Source organism: Macrobrachium nipponense, chromosome 18 (genome assembly GCF_015104395.2).
Source record: "Macrobrachium nipponense isolate FS-2020 chromosome 18, ASM1510439v2, whole genome shotgun sequence".
NCBI lineage: Eukaryota > Metazoa > Arthropoda > Malacostraca > Decapoda > Palaemonidae > Macrobrachium > Macrobrachium nipponense.
The window spans coordinates 73,488,721-73,511,378 of NC_087211.1; the positions used below are offsets into that span (position 1 = coordinate 73,488,721).

Consider the following 22,658-nt stretch of genomic DNA (forward strand, 5'->3'; position numbering starts at 1 on the left):
TACCAAGGTTAGAGGGCTGCAAATTGGTATGTTGATCATCCACCTTTCCATCATCAAACACACCAAATTGCAGCCCTCTAGCCACGGTAGTTTTTGTTTGATTTAAGTTTAAAATTGGGCATGATTGTGAGTCTGAAAGCACAGGCCACCACCGAGCAGAGGCTAGAGTTTCATATAGCATTATCCGCTGTAAAGAAAACTCGATTGCCCCGGAGAAACTTCGGCGCAATTTTTATTTGTTGTTTATGTGGTCACACGTCCTATAACATTAAAAAAAAATGTGACGGGTTTATGTGTGCCGTCATTTATAAGTCTAGTCATCCTATAAAATTGATCAGGTAGGCCTACTGATTCTTTTTAAGAGCAAGGCTGGGGTTAATCTGTAGTTCATAACATTCCCTCTTCGCGGTAGGCCTATCACTTTTTGCCAGGATTGACTTTATTCCCTATTGAATTAATTCAATACGAGTATTCCCTTTGAAGAAGAAGAAGAGGAAAGAGAGAGAGAGAGAGAGAGAGAGAGAGAGAGAGAGAGAGAGAGAGAGAGAGAGAGAGAGAGATATTTCCCTGTAGTAAGACATTGGTATAGGCATATAAATTTGACGAAGACTTGAGTTGACACAGGCTTCAACCTCCCACGACGTTAGTCAGGAGAAAATAATTCATTCCAGATATGAAAGGTCTTTTTTTTTTTTACTTTTTTTCTACCTCAAACATTTTTTTTCCCCTCAAACATTTTTTCTCCTCAAACATTTTTTTCCATCAAACATTTTTCTTTTCTCCTGAACTCTCCGCGTTGAGGAAATAATTTTTCATATATTTTTTTTTATTGTTTTTCGTAGAGAATTTTATTAACCCTTAACACGGTGGCTTCAGGAAAAGAATAGTTAGCTAAACTTCTAGATCGTGGATAATCCTTTTTTTTATTATACAGAAGATGTATATATATATATATATATATATATATATATATATATATATATATATATAATAAAAGGAGCCCATAAAAACGCCAAAATATAGAGAGAAAATACTACATTTCAGAGACTGCTGTCTCACTCTTCAGGTAGGTGAATGAGAAAAGCAGTCTGAAATATAGTATTTTCTCTATATTTTGGCGTTTTTATGGGCTCCTTTTTATTAGATGGAATTCTGTTGTAACAGAACATTTTTACCAGTCATACACACACACACACACACACACACACACACACACACACACACACACACACACATATATATATATATATATATATATATATATATATATATATATATATATATACATATAGATTTATCGAAAAAAAACTTTGGGTATTTTAACCTATTTCCTGCGTCATAAACTTTACAAAATTCCGAGTCTAGGAATTCCGGACTGCATATCCTTAAAGTCCTTAAAAACATGGTGATCTGAATAATAGTGGATAATAATCCTTAAAAACATGGTGATCTGAATAATAGTGGATAATAACAGAGGTTGGTGGGTTTCCTGTAAACAGCAAACGCAAAGCTTCTATCCCTTCTATGAACCAAAACATCTAAAAACGATGATAAGCAATTATTTTCTTCTTCAACGGTGAATTTAATAGAAGGTACCAAACTCTCTAACTTGTCTAAAAAAAAAAAACTGTTCAAATTTTCACATATGGGCCAAACACAGAATATGTCTTTGGTTTCGGTACGAAGTTGATGACATATTCTGTATTAGGCCCATGTGCGAAAATTTGAACAGTTTTTTTTTAGACAAGTTAGATAATTTGGTACCCTCTATTAAATTCACCGTTGAAGAGGAAAATAATTATTTTTATTGAGGAACTTTCCAAGCGCGTGTTTATTAATTGGTTTATCTGGATATTTCCGTCCGAGTATTCAAGAGAACTATCTTTGTTTGAAACGAAAGTCCATAAATCAAAAGAAAGAGGAAAAATAATAATAGACATCCCCAAGTTCTTCTCTATTGTACCTTAAAGCCGGATTCTCTCTCTCTCTCTCTCTCTCTCTCTCTCTCTCTCTCTCTCTCTCTCTCTCTTCTCTCCAGTTTGTTGTCTTATGGTTCTTTTATAATCAATTCCACAACGTCGTGTACTCTCTCTCTCTCTCTCTCTCTCTCTCCTCTCTCTCTCCAGGTGCGTCGTTGTCGTATGCTTCTTCTATGACTACCTAACTCTCTCTCTCTCTCTCTCTCTCTCTCTCTCTCTCTCTCTCTCTCTCTCTCAGAATTAGGGATCGATGATCAATGTCTTTCTTCGGTCTCGTAATCGGGGAATCGGTGTCACGGCGAACTGATTTGGAGTGACGTAAGGTGGGACAGGTAATTACTGACGTTAAAGGGAAGGGATTACCTGGAGATTACCAAGATTTGGAAAGGTTGGATGGAAAGGTCAGGTGGAATCAATGGGACGATGAGAGATTAATGAAGTCCATTGACTGTGAGGTTACTGAATGAAGTCCATTGACCGAGAGATTACTGAATGAAGTCCAACTGATAGATTACTGACTGAAGTCCACTGGCTGAGAGATTACTAAATGAAGTCCACTGGCAGAGATTACTGAATAAAGTCCATTAACTGAGAGATTACTGAATGAAGTCCATCCGTTGAGAGATTAGAGACAAGCTCTTTAACCGAGGGATATTTTGAGTGTTTCAATACAGAGATTACCGATTCAAATCTGACAGTAAAGGGATTATTGAAAAACTCCATTGACTAAAGGATAATTTTGGAGATGGAAGGAATAAAATAAAGAGGAGTAGAAGGAGGAGCAGAGGCCGAGAAAGGAGAAGTAAAAGAAGCCAGATCTCCTACTGAAATACAAAAGAAGAAGAAAATATATAAAGTGAGTGGAGACGAGGAGAAAGGAGCAGAAGAATGGAGTGAAACAAATGTATAAGGAAGTGCAAAAGAGGAAAACGAGGATAAACAAAATTATAAAATGGAAATAACAAGTAGCAGGATGTTATACACGAAAGAACGATCGTCTCTGGAAAAACAACGGACGTGGAAAAAGCAGCAAATAGAGACCAAGGCATCTGAAGCGAAGATGATTCATTTTGCTGTTGTACCGTTCGATTCATTGACCCCAAACTCAGTAGTCGTGGCGCTCCGGGATTTATTATTCTGCCTCGCCGCTCGAGCGATGGGAGCCAATCTTTACAGGCTTCTTCCCATATTTTCGGAGTAGCTGATGATCCTTTTCTGAGCGCGAGAGAGAGAGAGAGAGAGAGAGAGAGAGAGATTTAATTTCAACGAGTGGCTCAGCTGGAAGACGTACATTTCACCTGTTCGAACAATACAGGCCCTATCTAGTCTTTATTTTTAGATCATTGGTTCGTTTTTTTTTCTTGAGAGATGGAGAGAGAATTAATTTCAACGAGTAGCTTAGTTCATCAGGAAGAGAGAGACAGAGAGAGAGAGAGAGAGAGAGCTACCCGAAGCACAACTTGAAAAGAACGTTTTCTTACGTCATGGTTGACTGCGCTTCCAACTGACTCCTGCAAGTTTTAGTAATTCAATAGACCTAGTTTTTTTTTTTTTTTTTTCTCAAGCTCTTCTTTGACTATTTTATTTCCATTGGATTTCTCTTGGTGGCCTTGGTCCGAGCGTCCTAAGGAGAGTCATAGCGGTCCTGCCGGGTACAGTACAAAATATATCTAGACTAAAACTTTGGTTATGAGTCTATTCAAGAACCATACGACAACAAACTGGAGAGAGAGAGAGAGAGAGAGAGAAAATGTTAATTCCTCGATGACGTCAACAATCCTGCTTCCTATATATTTCTCCCTTTTTACTGAACAAGAAGGGAGCTTTCCGAGCTCTTAGCCGAGCTCAGTACAACATCCCCGGAAATGAAAAGGTTTGGGGGAAAATAGAAGCTTTCCAGTTCGCTGGGAAGGGACGCTGGAGTCCCTTTTACAATATTTGGAAGTACGGCAACGAATTTGGGAGAGTTGTTTTTCTGTAAAGAAATTTTTGTCTTTTATATTCTCTCTGTCTTTCTCGTTTGCGCAGAATTATCAAGCCCTCCTTATATAATCTTTTAACAGTACATTTTTTCAGTGCAGTGCGATAAACAAATATATACACAAGCACATTATATATATATATATATATATATATATATATATATATATATATATATATATATATATATATATAAGTCGGATGGTTGATATGTTTTTCAATCAATTCTCTTCTATTGAAGTGAGGAGTGGATGCTAAATGCGAGTGAAAGAAAGAGGGTAGAAGCTGTAGAGAGAACATTCTTAAATGTCATTTGTGGTATAAGAGAAATTGAAAAGGAGAGAAATGTAGGTAGGGATGTGCCAGAGGAATGACCAAAGGTTAGTTGAGGAGAAAGGAATGGGTCAGATTGCTTTGAGAGCGTTGATGCAAATGGTATACTACAATTTCAAGCGTTGGGGAAGGGGAAGAGAAGACAGATGGAGTCCAAAGGTTACAAGCAGCAAGAGAGCGCGTTCAAGATAGAGGCGAGTAGCGCAGTTTGTGTCGAAGTAGATAGAATGGGGAGCACCCGTTTTCTATATACTATGGTTTGTGTAGGTTGGGTTGACGCACGGTTGATGAACCTTTTCTGTGTATGCAACAGTTAGTGTTTTGAAAATCTGGATCTTTCCTAGATAGTGCCCCCATCATAATTGGGATTAATATTTCTTTATGATGCTTACAGTCTTTTGTTTATGTTTTTACGGTCATCCCCAACGGGATTGTACTAAACACACCGGAAAGGTGGATACATATACTGTGCCAGTGGAATTGTAGTAAACACGCCCCAAGGATACATACCAGGTCAACGGGATTGTACTAAACATGCCGCAGAGGTGGATACATGCCGGGTTGAAACCCTTGCAGGCCACTGTCTAGGAAATATTGGAAAATATTTTGCATAAGGTGTTCATCTACGATTCAGAGTTTCGTATGAAAATAGCGGTGATCCTTACCCTGTTTGCTGGAGGAGACAACTGAATGACGGCAAAAGAGCATGCCTATATATCCACCTTACACCTTTTCTTTAGGAGGAGGGTGGCTACAAATGTATTACCATGCCGGCTATAAGAAAAATTTTGAAAGGGCTTATGCTCTATCGGCGACTTTCATTTCTTGGTGGTCACCAGCCAATCAATCACTTTGTCTTTCTTTCTCCCACCAACCTATCGTCCTCCAATATCTCCGCATGATGTAGTTTATTATCCATTCCTCCTCCATATCTATTTTTTCCATCTTGCCACTTTTTTTTCTATCAATATTTACCCTGCAAACATTTCATCTCAACAGCTGCAATTTTTTTCATTCATATATATTCGATATCCTCACTTCACTTCCCAAACGGAGAGTTAGCTCAACAATTTTTTTTTTCACACAACCGTCTTGGCTTCCATAAACAATTCAAGCCTCTCCCCGATCTTTTGCATAGACCCTTCTACCTTTGTTGCTCCACCTACAATCACTCAGGACTATAATCCTTCTGTTAGATATACCTGGCCTTATGCCAACACGAGCTCTGGCGCTCGGGTAGCCCATATTTTGCTATATTTACTCCTAGATTCCTATACGAATCAATCCTGTAGGGGTTAGTGCCGTCAATGTTATTCCTAAAGGTTCTTTGCAGCAACCCTTCGGGCCCTAGCTGCAACTCCTTTCATTCCTTTTACTGTACCGCCTTTCGTATTCTCTTTCTTCCATATTGCTACCCACCCTCTCCTAACAAGTATTTCTTATTGCAACTGCGAGGTTTTCCTCCTCTTAGTAAACCTTTCAGACCCACCGACTCACAATTTCCTCGCCAGCGCTGAAAGACCTCGTAGGTCCCAGTGCTTGGCCTTTTGGCTAAACTCTATGTTTCATTCCATCCCTACACGAATCAACAATATACTCGTACCATTCTTCCTCTATTCATATCAACATTCTCCTTTCATAAAATCACACTTCATTCACGTTTCACATTCTCGTCTCGTATCTATGTATCTAACATTTGATGTCCAGTCTCTCTCTCTCTCTCTCTCTCTCTCTCTCTCTCTCTCTCTCCTCTCTCTCTCTCTCTCTCTCTCTCTCTCTCTCCTCTACAAACATTTCAGTCCTCAATCCACAGGAATCAACGATCAAGTTTCCAAAACGTGATAACTTCAGTTGCATCCACATTAATTAAGTGTCCTAAGCCGACTCTTCGGAGACGCTGTTGTGAATTAATGACGTTGGAATTTGAGATTTCTTTTTTGCTGATGGGAAGGGAAGCCTTTTGTGGATGATTATACTGCAACGTAGGTTTCATTGGTTTGGTGTTTTGTTCTTGTGGAAGTTTCATTTTTATTCCTTTTGGTTGTATCGTTTTTTTTTATTAGATTTATTCCTCCCGTCACGACTCAGTCATATGTAGAGATGTATAATTACTGTCAATAACAAATTTCTCTCTTTGTTTTCGGCCTCTAGAAGCTATTGTAGATTCACACCAGCCGTGCATCTGATGTCTAGGCCAGTCCCTTACGACGGTCCTGATAGGCTGTTACATCATGCCTATGTGAACTCTTTCAAGAGACTGAGAGTTTCCAGCCCGGTGACTGGCTTATCAACAGCCAATCAGGAGCGTCGTAAGGGGCGGGCCTAGGCATCACATGCACGGTTGATGTGAATCTACTATAGCTTCTAGAGGTCGAAAACAAGAGAGAAATTTGTTATTGACAGTAATAATACAACTCTACACAGGACTGAGTCATGACGGAAGGAATAAATCAAATGAAAAACGATACAACCAAAAGGAATAAAAATTCCAATGTCATTAATTCACAACAGCGTCTCCCAAGAGTCGGCCCACGACACTTAATTAAGGTAGATGCAACTGAAGTTATCCCGTTTTGGAAACTTGATCGTTCATTCCTGTGGATTGAGGACAGAAATGCTTGTAGACGCACGGTTGATGTGAATCTACTATAGTACGTTGTCTTAACTTAATCTTCAAAATTTTGCAACTCAGAAACAAACAATAAACAAAGTTATCCAATCAGCCTGCACTAGCAACACTTTACGTTTTTTTTCTTTTTTTAATCATTACTATCATTTTCAGAGTTGAGTACTATTCTCTGTTTTTTTTTTTTCATCTGTCCATCCGCCTCTGGTGGTCGCGCATGGTAACACTGCATCCCGGGCTTTAAATAGTATAGCTATGTGTAAGTTTTAGGTAAATAAAAGGATATCTGGGTATACATTTGCAACTGAAAAGTGTTTTAATAATTTACTGTATGCACATTACACCATTAATATTCGAAATGGGATATTATTGAAAGCCCAGGACGCAGTGTTACCATGCGCAAACACCACAGGCGGATGGACAGATGGAAAAAAACAGAGTAAAGTGTGTAAAGGATAGTGAACTTTTCAAACCGTCTCTAAATTCAGTCACCCCAACGTCAGTCACGTCATTTCAAAGGAATGACAACCCCACGGCTTAGCTATAGTACAACCCCCGTTTTTTCGGGGTTCCTCCGTAGTAGGTCCTCCCCTTTCATCTCTCAGTTCCAGGAAAGGCCGAATGAATAATTAATTTCAATTATCATTCTCTCTCCCTCGATTAATTAATTAAAAGCCGCCTACGTTTGGAGCATTTGTAGTTACCGAGAAACTACTGAAAGTTGATCATTTTTGTTGTCCGAGTTTCAACAGCTTTCCCTTCTTCTTCCTTTTTTTACAGGATAGCGTCGTCTGACGCCGAGTACGCCACCTACCACCTGTGGCGGAACTACTGGAGCGTCGTGATCCCCGTCCCGTTCTGCGATCTCTGCCAGAAGCTTCACAGTGACGTCACCGAAGCTCGCATCCCCGACCTGGGTCGCTGGTGGGGGGAAGTCAACAACTGCACCACCCGATACCCCGAGAGCCAATACCCACGGCCCAAGTCGATTGACGTTCACGCTTACCTGAAGAGCCTGGGAGCGGGCCTTTGGAAAGTGGGCAGTCTCCTCGGGCATTTAGGTCGTTAGGGAATGAGCGCCTAGTGACGCACGCGTACACCTGTAGTCCTATAGTAGTAGATTCACATCAGCCATGCATCTGATGTCTAGGCCAGTCCTTTATGATGCTCCTGATTGACTGTTGATAAGCCAGTCACATGGCTGGAAACTCTCAGTTTCTCTCGAGAGTTCACATAGGCAGGATGTATGTGCCACCTCCCAGAGGGATACCTACATCTCTCTAAAGTATCCCTCAGGATAGGTGGAACGTACATCCTGCCTATGTGGTCTCTCTCGAGAAAGACTGGGAGTTTCCAGTCTTGTGATTGGCTTATCAACAGCCAATCAACGGTTGATGTGAATCTACTATAGGTGTGAATGCTTGAGTGTGTAGTCGACTCAATACGGGATTCAGTCACAAAGTGATTCTGCTCACTGGATGTAAATATATTTCACATTTTTATGAATTCAAATTTATACCATTCTGTGGAAAAAGCAACTTGGTGTGGAAGTTATAATAATGTTGAGAACAGATTTGGTTTCCAAGTGTTCTGTAGGATGACGTCTTGGGACCTTTGCTGATTGTTTCGCCTTGCAATTGAGGTAATTGATTGATTGATTGTGTATTATATCTGGCGTTACAACTTCTGGGTAATTGACACCGAAACAAATTAAATATAAACAATTAAATTTTTGATAAATTTCATATAAAAATATCTATAAGTATATTATATAAAAATTTTGTTCATATATATAAGTTCTTACATAGACAACCTATGTATAATTTAAATTTGGTTGAGGAGGCCCGCCTCCCTCACAAAAATATATAACTGGTCTATATTACAATCCTTTCCAAGAATTGTAGCTAGGATAAAATTACGTACTCTGTCACGACCCCAAGACAGGAACCTATGTCTCAAATTCCCAAGTCTGGGACATTCAACCAGCAAATGTCTCACAGTCAAGGGCACAGTACAGTTCTCGCAAAACGGAGGATTTTCACGAGACATCAAGAACCCATGTGTGAGTCTTGTATGTCCAATCCTCAATCTGCACAACATCGTCTCTTGTCTCCTTGGCATATACGGATATGACCAAGGAGACAGTGATGACGTGATACTACGCATTTGTTTATTATTTAAAATATCCTCCCACTGGGACTGCCAACATTTTTTGATTCTCTGACCTACTAGATGATACAAATCCCTTTATGGTATTAGGCATCTTGTGGGTTCTGGGGGAGCTGACCGCAGACTTTGCAAGTTGGTCAGCTTTCTCATTCCCAGCCACCCCAACATGAGAAGGCACCCAACAGAACTTTATTTCTTTCCCTCTTCTTTTCAGTAAAGCAGCCATTCCAATATATCTAAAATCAGAGGGTTTAAAGGGTTAAAAGATTCCAGCGACTGAAGAACACTTCTTTAGTCACAATATATAATAAAATTACTTTCATTCCGAATTAAAACTTCCTTTAAAGCCTTTAAAATTCCATATAATTCTGCTGTAAAAATCGATGCAACTGATGATAGCCTGCAGCTTCTCTCTACATCAGGGAAGGCTACACCAAAGCCGACGCCAGCATCTGACTTTGAGCCATCCGTGAAAACTGCAGTGGAGTTATCATGTTGCAAAGATTGTTCTAAAAATATTGACCGCATGGCCTCACTGGACAATTCTGTCTTTGTAAAATTAAAATATCTACAAAATTATACCTCTGGAAAGTTCCAGGGGGGACTAACTGAGTATTTTGCTGGTAAAATCTCGATTCTTGGCATATTTAATTCACGGACAATAGAATTTACTCTATTGGGGTAGCGAGCATTGCAAATGACTTTTGCATCTTTCCTAGACAATGACCTCCTAGGGTTTTCGGGGGTCGTTATCTAGGACTAATATTTCTATTAAAGATCCACTTATTTTTACGAGTAAATGGGCAGCCTAATGACTATTTTTATCCTTACAAATTAAAAAAGCAGGTAGATAATTCCAAAGTTTGGCAGTGGATGGGAAGAAACATTTGGTGGAGTATTTTTATCCCTACTAATTAAGAAAGCAGTTAGAGAATTCCAAAGCTTGGCAGTAGATGGGAAGAAACAGTTGGTGGAGAGTTGCTCACTCTCCCTTGATGCAAAATGAATTACTTTTAGTCTGAACTGCTTGGATTGGTGATTGTCTTGTCCACAAAAATGCTTTTTCAGAAGTTAGTGCGTGCTATTCATGTTCCATAGCGTGGTCGCCCATTTTCTGTCAGTGTTGAGTAACCAGTGCAAAATGCGTTTCCCTCCATCACTTACCCCTTTACTGTAAAAAGCTGTAATTCATCGTTGTAAAACTGCTCGTGTCTGTAAAACAAGCACAGGGAGGCAACTATACGACGTTTCTCTCTCTCTCTCTCCAAATTCCCGCAAAGTATAACATGGCTTCACTAAAACAAACTCTTTCTCTCTCTCTCTCAGTCTCAGTCACGATCTGGTGCATACCAGAACGCTCCATCCCTACTCTCTTTACTTTTTGATACAGTTTTATATATTTATTAATTTATTTCTTTCATTTTTAATAATAGACCTCTTCTTTCTGCATTTCCCTTTACTTTCCCTTACTTGGTAATTAACACCATATTCTTCGGAAGCTTGAATTTCAAGTCAATGGCTCCGTGGGATTGTTCCATATGAATAGGTTTCGTCTTCTAAATAATAATGAAAATGTTCATAAGTGTAATTTATTAAATTTTCCAAAAAAAAGTATTTTATCTGTGCTTTTTTAAATTTTACATTTAACTGTAAATAACTAACTTCTGTTTTCTTCTTTTCCCAATATTAGTACTAACCGAATGTGTAGGTGGGATTAAAACAATACTGATGAGCCGAGTTGAAGCGTATGAAGTTAAGGACCTACGACTCATGTTGATGACTTACAGAAAAAAGGTTCATCATCGTTTCTGGTAATGAAAGTGTGCTGAAAAAAAAAAAAAATTATATAAACAAGTAAAAAATGCGCCGAAGAAATCGAGTTTTCTGGACAGCGTATAATCAAAGCCACCGAAAATGGATCTATCCTTCGGTGGTCTTAGTATAATGCAGTATGAGCCGCGGTCCATGAACCTTTAACCACGGCCCGGTAGTGAACTGGGCTATATATCTTTGCCAAAAGCACGATTATGGCTAATTTTAACCCTACATAAAAAATAAAAAACGCCGAGGCTAAAGAGCTGCATGGTATGTTTAATGATTGGAGGGTGGACGATCAACATACCTGTTTGCACCCCTCTAGCCGGACGGAGAGACAAATGCCATCTCAATGGTGTACTTTTACAGAAAGCTAAAAAGTTAATTATTAGACACACTTTGAGACAGGTGTCTCGAAAGAAGATGTTATTAGTTGCTGCAAGAAGTCGTTCCTGGAAAATGCTATGGCTCTTGATCAGACACCGCTGATTGAGAAGGAAGTAATTTCCGAACCATATCCGATTAGCCTTCATAGCCCTTTCCTATTTTTTACCCTCTCCATTTTCTCCCTCAGCTCTCTCATACTTCTCTTTATTTTAAAGAAAGCCTTTCCTACTCTACAATTCCTTGTTATCCTTCCTCATGCTTATTATTATTATTATTATTATTATTTGGTGAAGCAGTTTTAAAATCATGACAGTGTTGGCAATCGTGTATGAAGCCCTAGACTCACTTTTCTTGAGACTAGGAATATCCATAATCTTTTATTAACAAGATTACTTTCTATCATTGATGTGGGCGAGATCCCTCACGCAGAGAATTTTTTTTTCCTAGCACAGTATTCTATGTGTCATTTTAGGCCTATATGGGCTATGCCAGTTTGACTCCCACCAGAAACGGTAGAACAATGAATTTCCCATTCGGTAACAAAGATGAATAGACATAGGATAGAGCAATTGTATGCAAAGAAAAATGAAGGAACATTTGTACAGCAAGAAAGATGAACTTGACAGAAAGAAATATTTGTATATGAAGAAAGATGACCTTGACTGAAAGGAGCGTTTGTATCATTGCAGAAAGATGAACGGAGATAGAGAAGGCCATATGACATGACTACATTTTTCTGACGTTTCCATACTCAATTTTGTTATCAGTTCGTTTTCTCGGTCTGTTATTGTGTGTATTCACTGTATTTCAAAGTGTCTCCCTTTCTAATGTAAGTCTTTTTTATTTGTCAAAAACATTTCACTTCCTAGGTCTAGGTCAACGGAGACACAATGGTCTTGAGCGAAATCAGGCACCTAAAGACTAACCAAATCAGGCCCTTTTTAGGTGAGCCTGTCACTGGACCACGATTAATAATACCGTTTTTAAAAAAACGTCAACTGCCATAGTCTAGCCCGCCGCAGAATACCGTCTTAGATCTACCTTGATTTCATTCATTAATGCTTCATCGTAACGGGACAGTGAGAAATGAAAGACCGGAGAAACATTTTGAAAGCGATAACGCATAATGGTAGAACTGTCGGAGTGGGACAGCCCTCGTTGTTATGGTCATTTCCGAATGTAATCACGCTGGCGAAACCTGCTTTGACTGAACCCTCTTCGTGTTCCGAAGTGTCCGGAAATTCGGAATCCGGATTCCGGAACAGTTTCATTTGTGACTGTGTGTCATCCACGCGTTCGATTTCCTGCGCTATATGTAACTAGCTTCAATTCATGTTTAAAAGTGTTCTCGGTTGATTAACTTGTCGAAGTACTTGAAAGAAACTTACTTACAAGTTGGCTTTTTTAAATTTTGCGATTTTATTTACAACGTGAGGACCAATTAATCGATGTAGAGTGAGTCTGTCTTTAATACTGTCTGGTCTTGAAACAGCGTTCCTGTGTGTAATAGCTTCCAAAATTTGTATGGTCTGTCACGAGTGAATTAATTTGAAAGCGTTGGTAATAAGGAAAGTCTGGAATAAATCAAGCCTTGAATCATTGTGCAGAAGCCAATGCTATATGCATGCAGTCATTTCCATAATACGAGTTTGTCCCTATTATGTCTTGTTTCAATCTTGTAAGGCGCCAATCGTACTGTGCCTCTGTGTAGCCTACTTGCTTCCAATGCCCCAAATTAAAAACGTTTGGTAAATTCACCTATGAAATAAAATAATGACCATTTGGCTATACATCTCATGAATGTAAGCTTTAGTACCTACGTGTTATAAATTTTTCGTAATGATTATCCAAGTCTTTCTAACGCCCGATACTTTCCATTCGAGCTTGGTTTTGCAACTGAGCCTTAGTAAGTTAGTACTCGATGTTTGATGGTGCGTTTGAAGTCGTTCTGACTTTATTTCATTGACTTAGGCCTAAACAAATGGTATGACTGCTTTTTTTAACGACAAGATGCCATTAAAAGATCGAGATTGCTGGTGTGTGCAGAATATCCAGCCGCAAATCAACATCAACTCCAAAATATGGACGCATTAGAAAGGAGCAAACTCCAGAAGGTGCAGGATTAGGCCTATGTTGGTATGTACTACTGATTGATATTCTATGTCTCGCATGCTTGTATTGATTAATAAGATGATAATCTTGTCAGTAGAAATATCTGTGAATCATTTGTAGGTAAAGGAGTCAAATTGACTACTAGGCCTAACTATACTCTGTTTTTTTCCATCGGTCCATCCGCCTGTGGTGTCTTTGCATGGTAACACTGCGTCCCGAGCTTTAAATATTTACGCTATATGTAAGTTTTAGGTAAATAATAGGATATCTGGGTGTACATTTGCAACTGAAAAGTTTATATTCGAAATAGGATATTATTATTAGGTATTGTGAGTGTAAAATGAATGTAACTATCTAAAGCCCGGGACACAGTGTTACCATACGCATACACCACAGGCGGGTGGACAGATGGAAAAAAACAGAGTATAGGCATGAAGGATATTTGCAGCCGAAATAGTAGTTTACATTTTCTGTCGTATGTTTCTGTCAGTTTTTTTTTTTATAATCTCGAGGACGGTTCATCCGACTTTGATGAGGCTGGAGTATTGAAATTTGCGATTTTTAGCCACGTAAATCATGTAGCACTATTACTCTGTTTTTTTCTATCTGTCCATCCGCCTGTGGTGTTTGCGCATGGTAACACTGCGTCCCGGGCTTTAAATAATATCCTATTTCGAATATTAACGGTGTAATTCGCATACAGTAAATTATTAAAACACTTTTCAGTTGCAAATGTACACCCAGATATCCTTTTATTTACCTAAAATTTTGACATAGCGTAACTATTAAAGCCCGGGACGCAGTGTTACCATGCGAAAACACCACAGGCGGATGGACAGATGGAAAAAAACAGAGTATAGTCATCCAAATATAAAAACTTTGAAAACTTTTGAATGATTAGAGGAAACTTCTTCAACATTTCCTCTGGTCTTCGGTGTCTGCTAAGAAAGTCTGTCCTCAACGGTATACTGTAGTTAACGAGTATCGAAATCTATAAAGCAAAATTATATATATAATGTAAATTATATATAATTATAGTATATTACAGGTATAGATACATATATGTATAGGCTATATGATTTATAATAATAAATGATAAGGGATCTTGTTTGTCCTCCCCTGGGTGACAGTTGGGAAGAGTGACACAGCCACCCACCTCATGCAAACCGGTTTGTCCGGCCAGGGTGGGGTGGGGTAGGTAAGGGAGACATCCGTCCTCCTGCAAACCAGTTTGTCAGGCTTGGGTGGGGGGTTGGTTCTGGGAAGGTAAGGGATCAGGATGGTATGGGAAACAGCAGCGCCGCTCCAGAGCTTTTATAAATAAATATATAGAACAAAGTAAAACAACAGCTCTTCGCTCGTCGTCGTATTGTGTAATTGACATCTTCATCTTAATTGTTAAAATTTTGGAGGACCCTCTATCGACCCTTACTTATGCTGTGACCTCCCCGAATGACTCTTAGTTCTAGGTCATAACCGGTCGAGAATACCTTCGTTATTTCTATGTGAACTCTTCGTCAGTTTCCATAATGATTAAATTTGAATGTTGGTTCCTGCCAAATTTGAAACCCTTAACTAAAGGGACTCCGTAACCCATAGATGTTGTGACGCCAGGTATAGTCACGGTAAATCGAACAGTAAATAGGCAAACTTAAGTAATGAATAATTTATAAAATCAAATAAGAATTCATGCGTAGGCTAGGAGCGCTGTCATAGAATAGATACTATTTACAGAGGCGCTCTCACTCTCTCCCTTACACTCCCCCTCACCCTCTCTCTCTCTTTCTCTCTCAAGTAGTCTTACCCTCATTCTCGATGCAACAGTCGACTACCACTCAGAATGGCTTCCATTTTTACAAGTGATGTCACGTGGACACTTGCCAGGGATATTATAATGGGGTTAGTAAATACACGAAAGAGTTGAATACAACTAAGTGCTCTTCAGAATATGACACGGAAAATTCTCTCCCTCTTCCTCCCGGAGGAGGGTTCAAGGTTGTGCCGTCAGTGCACCTCATGCGGTGCAATGTAGGCATTACTTAAGGTTCTTTGCAGCGTCCCTTCGGCCCCTAGCTGTAACTACTTTCATTCCTTTTACTGTACCTCCGTTCATATTTTCTTTCTTCCATCTTACTGTCAACCCTCCCTTAACATATGATTCATATGTTATACCTAAGATCTGTACATCAATCTATACCTGAATCAGTCTCTCTCTCTTTTATTGGTGTCCATCGTTGCCCACTGGAACTAGTACCAGTCTTCTTAGACTTGTTGCAAGTGCCCGTAATGATCGAGTCCATCTCCACCCCCCCCCCCCCTCCTTCCCTCACATCTTCTGCCATCAGTCCCCCAGTCTGCCACCCCCAGCAACATGAGGAGAGAGAGAGAGAGAGAGACGAATCCCACCAGCCACCAGTTTGCGTCAGGGAACTCGACTTGGGTGAGTCTATTATGTACTTTGTGAATTGTGTACCAAAGGCGGATAGTCGACTCTCCTTCTGACGCCGCTCATTCTTTTCGTATGTGTGTTTGTATGTACAGACGGCCAACGAAGAATTGGCGTAGTTTCTTAATTCATTGTTCGTTATGGAAATATTGCCATATGCAGGTGCCAGATTATTTGCTTAACAATAAATAACATTTCCTTTCAAAGGTCCTATACTTGAAATAAATTACATTAGAATTGAGTAGACTTATTCAACGTATTAAAGATTATTATTTTGCAAAGTAAGGAAAATATATACCGATGGGTCCACGATTTCTAATTTTATTCTCAACTCTACCTTCGTGACAGCATACCGAAGATTTTGAAGTTGGCTTTGCTGCCGCTCGATTCTTGACTCAAGTATCGTACTGCACTGGGGTGTTGTCATTTCGTCTCCTACAGCCGATAAATAATACATCAAGGCGTTAACATTCTTTGAAAACGATGTTTAATTAAACTAACTTTGTCCTTTGATCAATAAAATTGTTTGCATGACACATTTAGTGGGCCTAAATTGGACTTCTGATTTTCCCACATGATTAGCCCAGGTATATTTTCAGCAGTATACTCTCGGATACGTAATATTAATTAATATTTAAATCGACAATATGTATATATATATATATTATTAATCTGCTTTATTTGATTATTTCCGTTATTCTTGTTTTATTAGCCATGTTCGCCTTTCTTCTTATCCTTTTCATAATTGCTTAACATAATTAACTCAGACCTAGCTATGCAAAGTCAAAAAGCAATCATAAAAAAATCATACGAATATAATTCAGTCTTATTTTTTATCGAATTCCTTGCATATCATCCTGTTTCATTTGGACACGTTGGAAAGCTGTGGGTCAAAACTGACGAATACATTAAAGAAAGGTTTACTTTCATTAAAGCTTTCTTAGCTTGATCTTCCTGTAGCTATTCATTTCTTCTAAATAGAAATGAATTCAAATTAGTTTCACATGTATACCTAGGCCTACTACCATAAGCATATTATAAGTAGCTGAAAGGATAAGAAAGATGAAAGGTGACGTTCTCGCTTAAGTCTGTTTCATATGTTTTTTTTTTTTTTTTTTTTTTTTTCAAAAAAACCTACTGCTTTAATCAACGGTTTCTCTTTGACGGCTACAGGGTGTAACACGAGTGTATGCACATATTTTGTGGAGTGAAAGATAAGTTTCTTTGAACATAAAATATTTTATAAACATGCATTTTAAGGCGTCCGTTGTCGGTGCGGGGAATGTTAAAATAACCGTTATCCAAGGTCCTTTAAATATACTCGGAGTATATTTAAAGGACCTTGCCGTTATCATTAGTGATGCTTTCACACGATGGAGTTCGTAGTGAGAAGTCTTGGATCGAGTCACCTGAGATGTAGAAGAGAGCGGGCGTATACGAGTGATCGAAGGATTAGGCCGATGTTAATAAAGTATCTCCCAATAAAATGTATTCTTTAGGTTTTGAAGAAAAAAATGCATGCATCATTGAAACTGTTTCCCTCCCTATCCGTGGTATTCACTGGCCACCGATAAAAAACAAAACAAAAAGAGTAAGCCTAACTGAATCTCTCATCCATCAAAGATAAGTTTGCTTATTCATTAGACTTATTCATTAGACAACTATCAAAGATTTCAAGTGTAGATATAAAAATCTCTTCCTCTCCATCTAAAGTATTCATCAGACACCAGTCATAAGCGTAGAGCTAGTTATGATTCCTGGTTCAGCAATGTCGTGATGAGGCACTAGAATTCAAAGTTCACAAATGAATGTTGCTCAGCAACATTTACACTACTGTATTGTCTTGCTCTCTTGTGGTGCTTCGAGGTGTTCCACCTCTAGGCCCATGTTCTAAATTTTGCCGTTCTTTAAACAATTTGATTCATCTATGTATGATTATCTCCGGTTTATTAAGCTTTCTTGATATCTCTCCAACAGGAACTTGCACCGAATGCAGTGCAATAATTCTCTCGCTCATCAAGGGATGTTTCTTAGACCGATAAATGACACATTGACATAAGATTCTCGTGCACATAACATCAAAAGCAATAGTGAGGTTGCCTGGTTCACACTGTTAGGATATAGTTTTTTTTTTTTTTTTTTTTTTTAATTTGATAGTATTTTGTGAGAGTCCAATGTTTTCTGTAAAATTTAACAAATGGAATAGTTCAACTACCTTCAACTTGATATTGAAATGATAATTTAAGGACTATGTTTATGCAATACTGCTAGTGATAGGTGTCTCCTATCTATTTGGTAATGTATATCTATGGTTGTGATATGACGTTTTTTATCACTTCGTTTCGTTCACGTCAATTTTGCTATATGGAAAATAGTTTTACACAATAACACAACATAATGTTCTAAAGATATCAGTGACTATTTTTAACGTCATTATATGTGATTTCTTCCAACTTAGAAAAGAAAAATAGATAAATAAGGCATGAATCGTGCGTCAGGCAGGTGAACGAAAAATTATGAAACTCTGCCACCAGTTTTTTGGCCGACAGTACATGTGTAGTGGAGATACCATTAAACTCAAATGGGGATTTCTTTTAGGTTTTCTCAGCGCTTCGTCAGGGGTTGGGTGGACATAACCGAAACGCACATGTGATGAATGACGAATCAGTTTTATTTGATGTTTTGAAAGTCTTGGATTTCTCTCTCTCTCTCTCTCTCTCTCTCTCTCTCTCTCTCTCTCTCTCTCTCATATTTGTGTGCATAAATACTAATATATATATATATATATATATATATATATATATATATATATATATATATATATATATAAGCGAATACCACAGGAAAAAGATAGTCAGAAATCCAAGCGCTCTCGTCTTTACTAAGACATTGTCAAGCTAGTATTTCATTAGCTCCTTGACAATGTCTTAGTAAAGACGAAAGCGCTTGGATTTCTGACTATCATTTTCCTGTGTATTCGCTTATTTATGAAGTCATGTGCAGCTACTGTGATTTTTCAAATAGATATATATATATATATAATATATACATACATACATATATATACATATATATACATATGATATATATATATAATATATATATATATTATATATACATATATACTATATATATATATATATATTATATATATATATATATATATATATATATATATATATATAATATTATATATATATATAAGATGGTTCAGGAGGTCCATTGATACTTCACATGAAGGCCAATATTTATTATAAAACGTTTCGCACATCAACTTTGTGCATCTTCAGTCTGTTAAAAGAGCAATACATATATTAAAAACTAAAAATAAGGATTCACAATAGAATTCACGTTAAAATGCAATAAAAATATAAATAGTTAAAAAAGAGAAGAACCACTGAGGTACCAACCAATATAGTGTCATCGCTAATAAAAATCTTAGATATTATTTTAAATAAGATTTTTATTAGCGATGACACTATTTCATGGCTTTAGTAAACCCCTTTTTAAACAATTTCTTGAACTTGCTGTGCAAGATTCCTTGTTTATTTTTAATCAACGTCTCTATTCGCAGGTCGATGGAGTTGCTATGGGGTCGCCACTTGGGCCAATATTTGCCAACTTTTTTATGTCATATTTGGAAACAGAATTTTTAGATAATTGTCCTATTTCTTGTAAACCAATGTATTACAGAAGATATGTTGACGACACATTTGCACTTTTCAGATATCAATGACAAATAGCAAAATTTTTGGGACATATTAACGTACAACATCCTAACATTAAATTCACAATGGAGTCTGAGGTAGAAAATGAAAACAAATTACCATTTCTGGACATCCTTGTCACTAGAGTCAATTCAGACGTTCACGGGATTAGCCAATAACTTCTATAGTTCTTGTCAGAAAACCTTCAAACTTAATACCATATACACACTGGTCTATAGAGCTTTGAAATACTCATCCAACTGGCAAATTTTTCATAACGAAATGGAATTTTTAATAACCTTTTTTCAAAAAAAACTCTTATCCCAAAGACATTATACATAATATAATTAATAAATTAGTAGTTAACTATATCCAACCACCTCCTCCGCTAATGGATGTCCCAAAGAAACTAATGTATGCATCGATTCCATATGTAACTAACTCGAAGTTTTCTCTCAGACTCACACAAATAATAGAACAAGAAATGCCTTGTCTCAAAATTGAACTTATTTCAAATAATCCTTGCAAAATTGGCTCACTTTTTAATTTCAAAGATCGTCGGCAGGACTTTATGAGATCCAACGTTGTATATAAATTCAAATGCGCAGGATGCCATGCAACTTACGTGGGATCTACTCGAAGATTACTGCAGATGAGATATTGTAGCCATATGGATTTCAGTTATAGAACAGGTCAAAGAATTAGTAATCCTGAATTTTCTAGTATCAAGAATCATGCCGCCAAATGCAAAACAAATGTATCAAAAAAGCACTTCTCGATAATAGGTTACACGAAAGACCCGGACCACCTGACTACCTTGGAATCGTTAATTATTAAAAGACTGGTTCCTCCATTGAATAACAACACCTCGGCTTCACCTCTACATCTGGCATAGTCAACGTCTTGGACCTGGCTCTCCAAAATTCATTCCTTGCTTTCCTTCCATTCTAGTTGGTTGGTACCTCAGTGGTTCTTCTTTTTTTTTAACTATTTATATTTTTATTGCATTTTAACGTGAATTCTATTGTGAATCCTTATTTTTAGTTTTTAATATATGTATTTCTCTTTTAACAGACTGAAGATGCACAAAGTTGATGTGCGAAACGTTTTATAATTAATATTGGCCTTCATGTGAAGTATCAATGGACCTCCTGAACCTCTTATGTCTGCGCTCCTGTATACCTTTTATATATATATTATATATTATATATATATATATATATAATATATATATATATATATGTGTGTGTGTGTGTGTGTGTGTGTGTGTATATATGTATAACTGAATCACGAAAGTTAGGAACGTGATAAATCCATATATAAAGATAAATGCCACGAAGGAAAAATAAACGAAGGAGTCTGCAAGATCTTTCGACTTTAAAAGCCCTTTACTGAGCAGATACTGACATAAATACGAGAAAAGACAATACAAGAAGGTTCGTATAACTGACAGATAGGGATTATAAAGGGATTAGTACCTAGAATCCGACACACCTGGAAGATAAGAAACCTTCCCAAACAAGCATAAACAATGGGTGCAATTAAAGGTTTAAGACAATCATCTCAGATACAATTTCCAGACAATTAAAGGATTATAGGTGACAGCTATTCGGAACTTGGTAAACAAAACCATATTCACAAAACATGACAGACATACATTACAACAAAATTTAATAACTCTAAGGCAACTGATTTTTATTTAAGTCAGTAATAATATCTTTGAGGTCATTCTTAAACATGTTACAGATACAAGGGTCTAAATGAAAAAGGCCACGACTAACATTGAAATTACAATGAAAAGTAAGTTGTATTAAAGCAGATTCTAAAAGATTTCGTGATAAGACATCTCTTGACCATGCAATTACTGAACTATCAATCCAATTAATTCGGTGGTTGTTTTCACTTAAATGAATGAATAATGCATTAGATTTTTGTCCAGTTTCCTCTTTTGAGATGTGTTGTCACTACCTTCTCCAAGTCTCTTATGGCTGCACATTCAACCAGAATTCGTCTTAAGTTCCTGAAGAAGTGCCTTTCTGAACAAGTGCTCCCTAAATCCTTGCTGCCACGCCGTCTAAGAAGATATGACAATCACCCATTCAATGAATTTAGTGCCATGATGTTGAAACAGCACATAGCAGCCGCCAAGCAAGAAGAGAAAGAAAAATTCAAGGAACTGGAAAGAACAAGGATCTCTTTCAATCATTCCATCCCGGCTGATTGGAAGGACTCGCTGCGACGGGAAATGTACGAAAAACTACGTAGGACTACAGATGCCCTGAAAAGGAAACTCGACAGAAAACTAAAAAATCTTATTGATAGCAGTGATTGGACTAATTGTGCACGTCAAGATTGTGTTGTTAACTTATCTAGTAAACAAATAAGTGAAAATGTTGTGAGTGCGCTTGGATATGGTTTATCTTTCTTTGTAACAAGTAGACCTTCTGCTTTAATGATTGGGTCATCCCTAAGTAAATTTGAAAAAATATTGTGATCTTCCTCAGAATCATGTTGACATGATTAAAGGTATTGTTTACGGAGCTGCCAATGTTAGGCATGAAAGTAACTTCCCTGCTCGCTATAAGAAAAGTTTGACCGATCTTGAAAAGGACAATACTATCCACATTACAAAAGCTGATAAGTCAAATAGTATAGTAATTTTAGATAAAGCTGACTACATATCACGTATGCAAGCCCTACTGGATGATGATGTGACTTATAAAAAACTAACAAAAAATCCTCTTGATCAAGTCATAAAAAACTTCAATAGCATAGTGAAAAGTATCCTTAAAGATAAAACAGAACTACTAGGCAAATTGTCAGTCAAATCTCCTTCGCTACCTTACTTATACGGATTAGTCAAAACGCACAAAGAAAATAACCCTATGCGGCCTATTATCAGTACTGTTGGTTCAATTTCATATAAACTCTCGAAATATATCACTAAGATCTTGTCCCCGTTACTTGGAACTATCTCCGATTCTCATATATATAATTCTCTAGATTTAGTTGATAAATTAAACAAAATTGCTCTTTTCCCTACTGATAGATTCGTTAGTTTTGACGTATGTTCTCTTTTTACTAAAGTCCCTATAGACTCTATT

At 37.6% G+C, this 22,658-nt stretch overlaps 1 pseudogene; it reads left to right on the forward strand.

The window, feature by feature from the left end:
• Positions 1 to 12,463, forward strand: part of LOC135197175 (uncharacterized) — a 33,281-nt pseudogene extending 20,818 nt beyond the window's left edge.
• Positions 12,464 to 22,658: the final 10,195 nt, after the last annotated feature.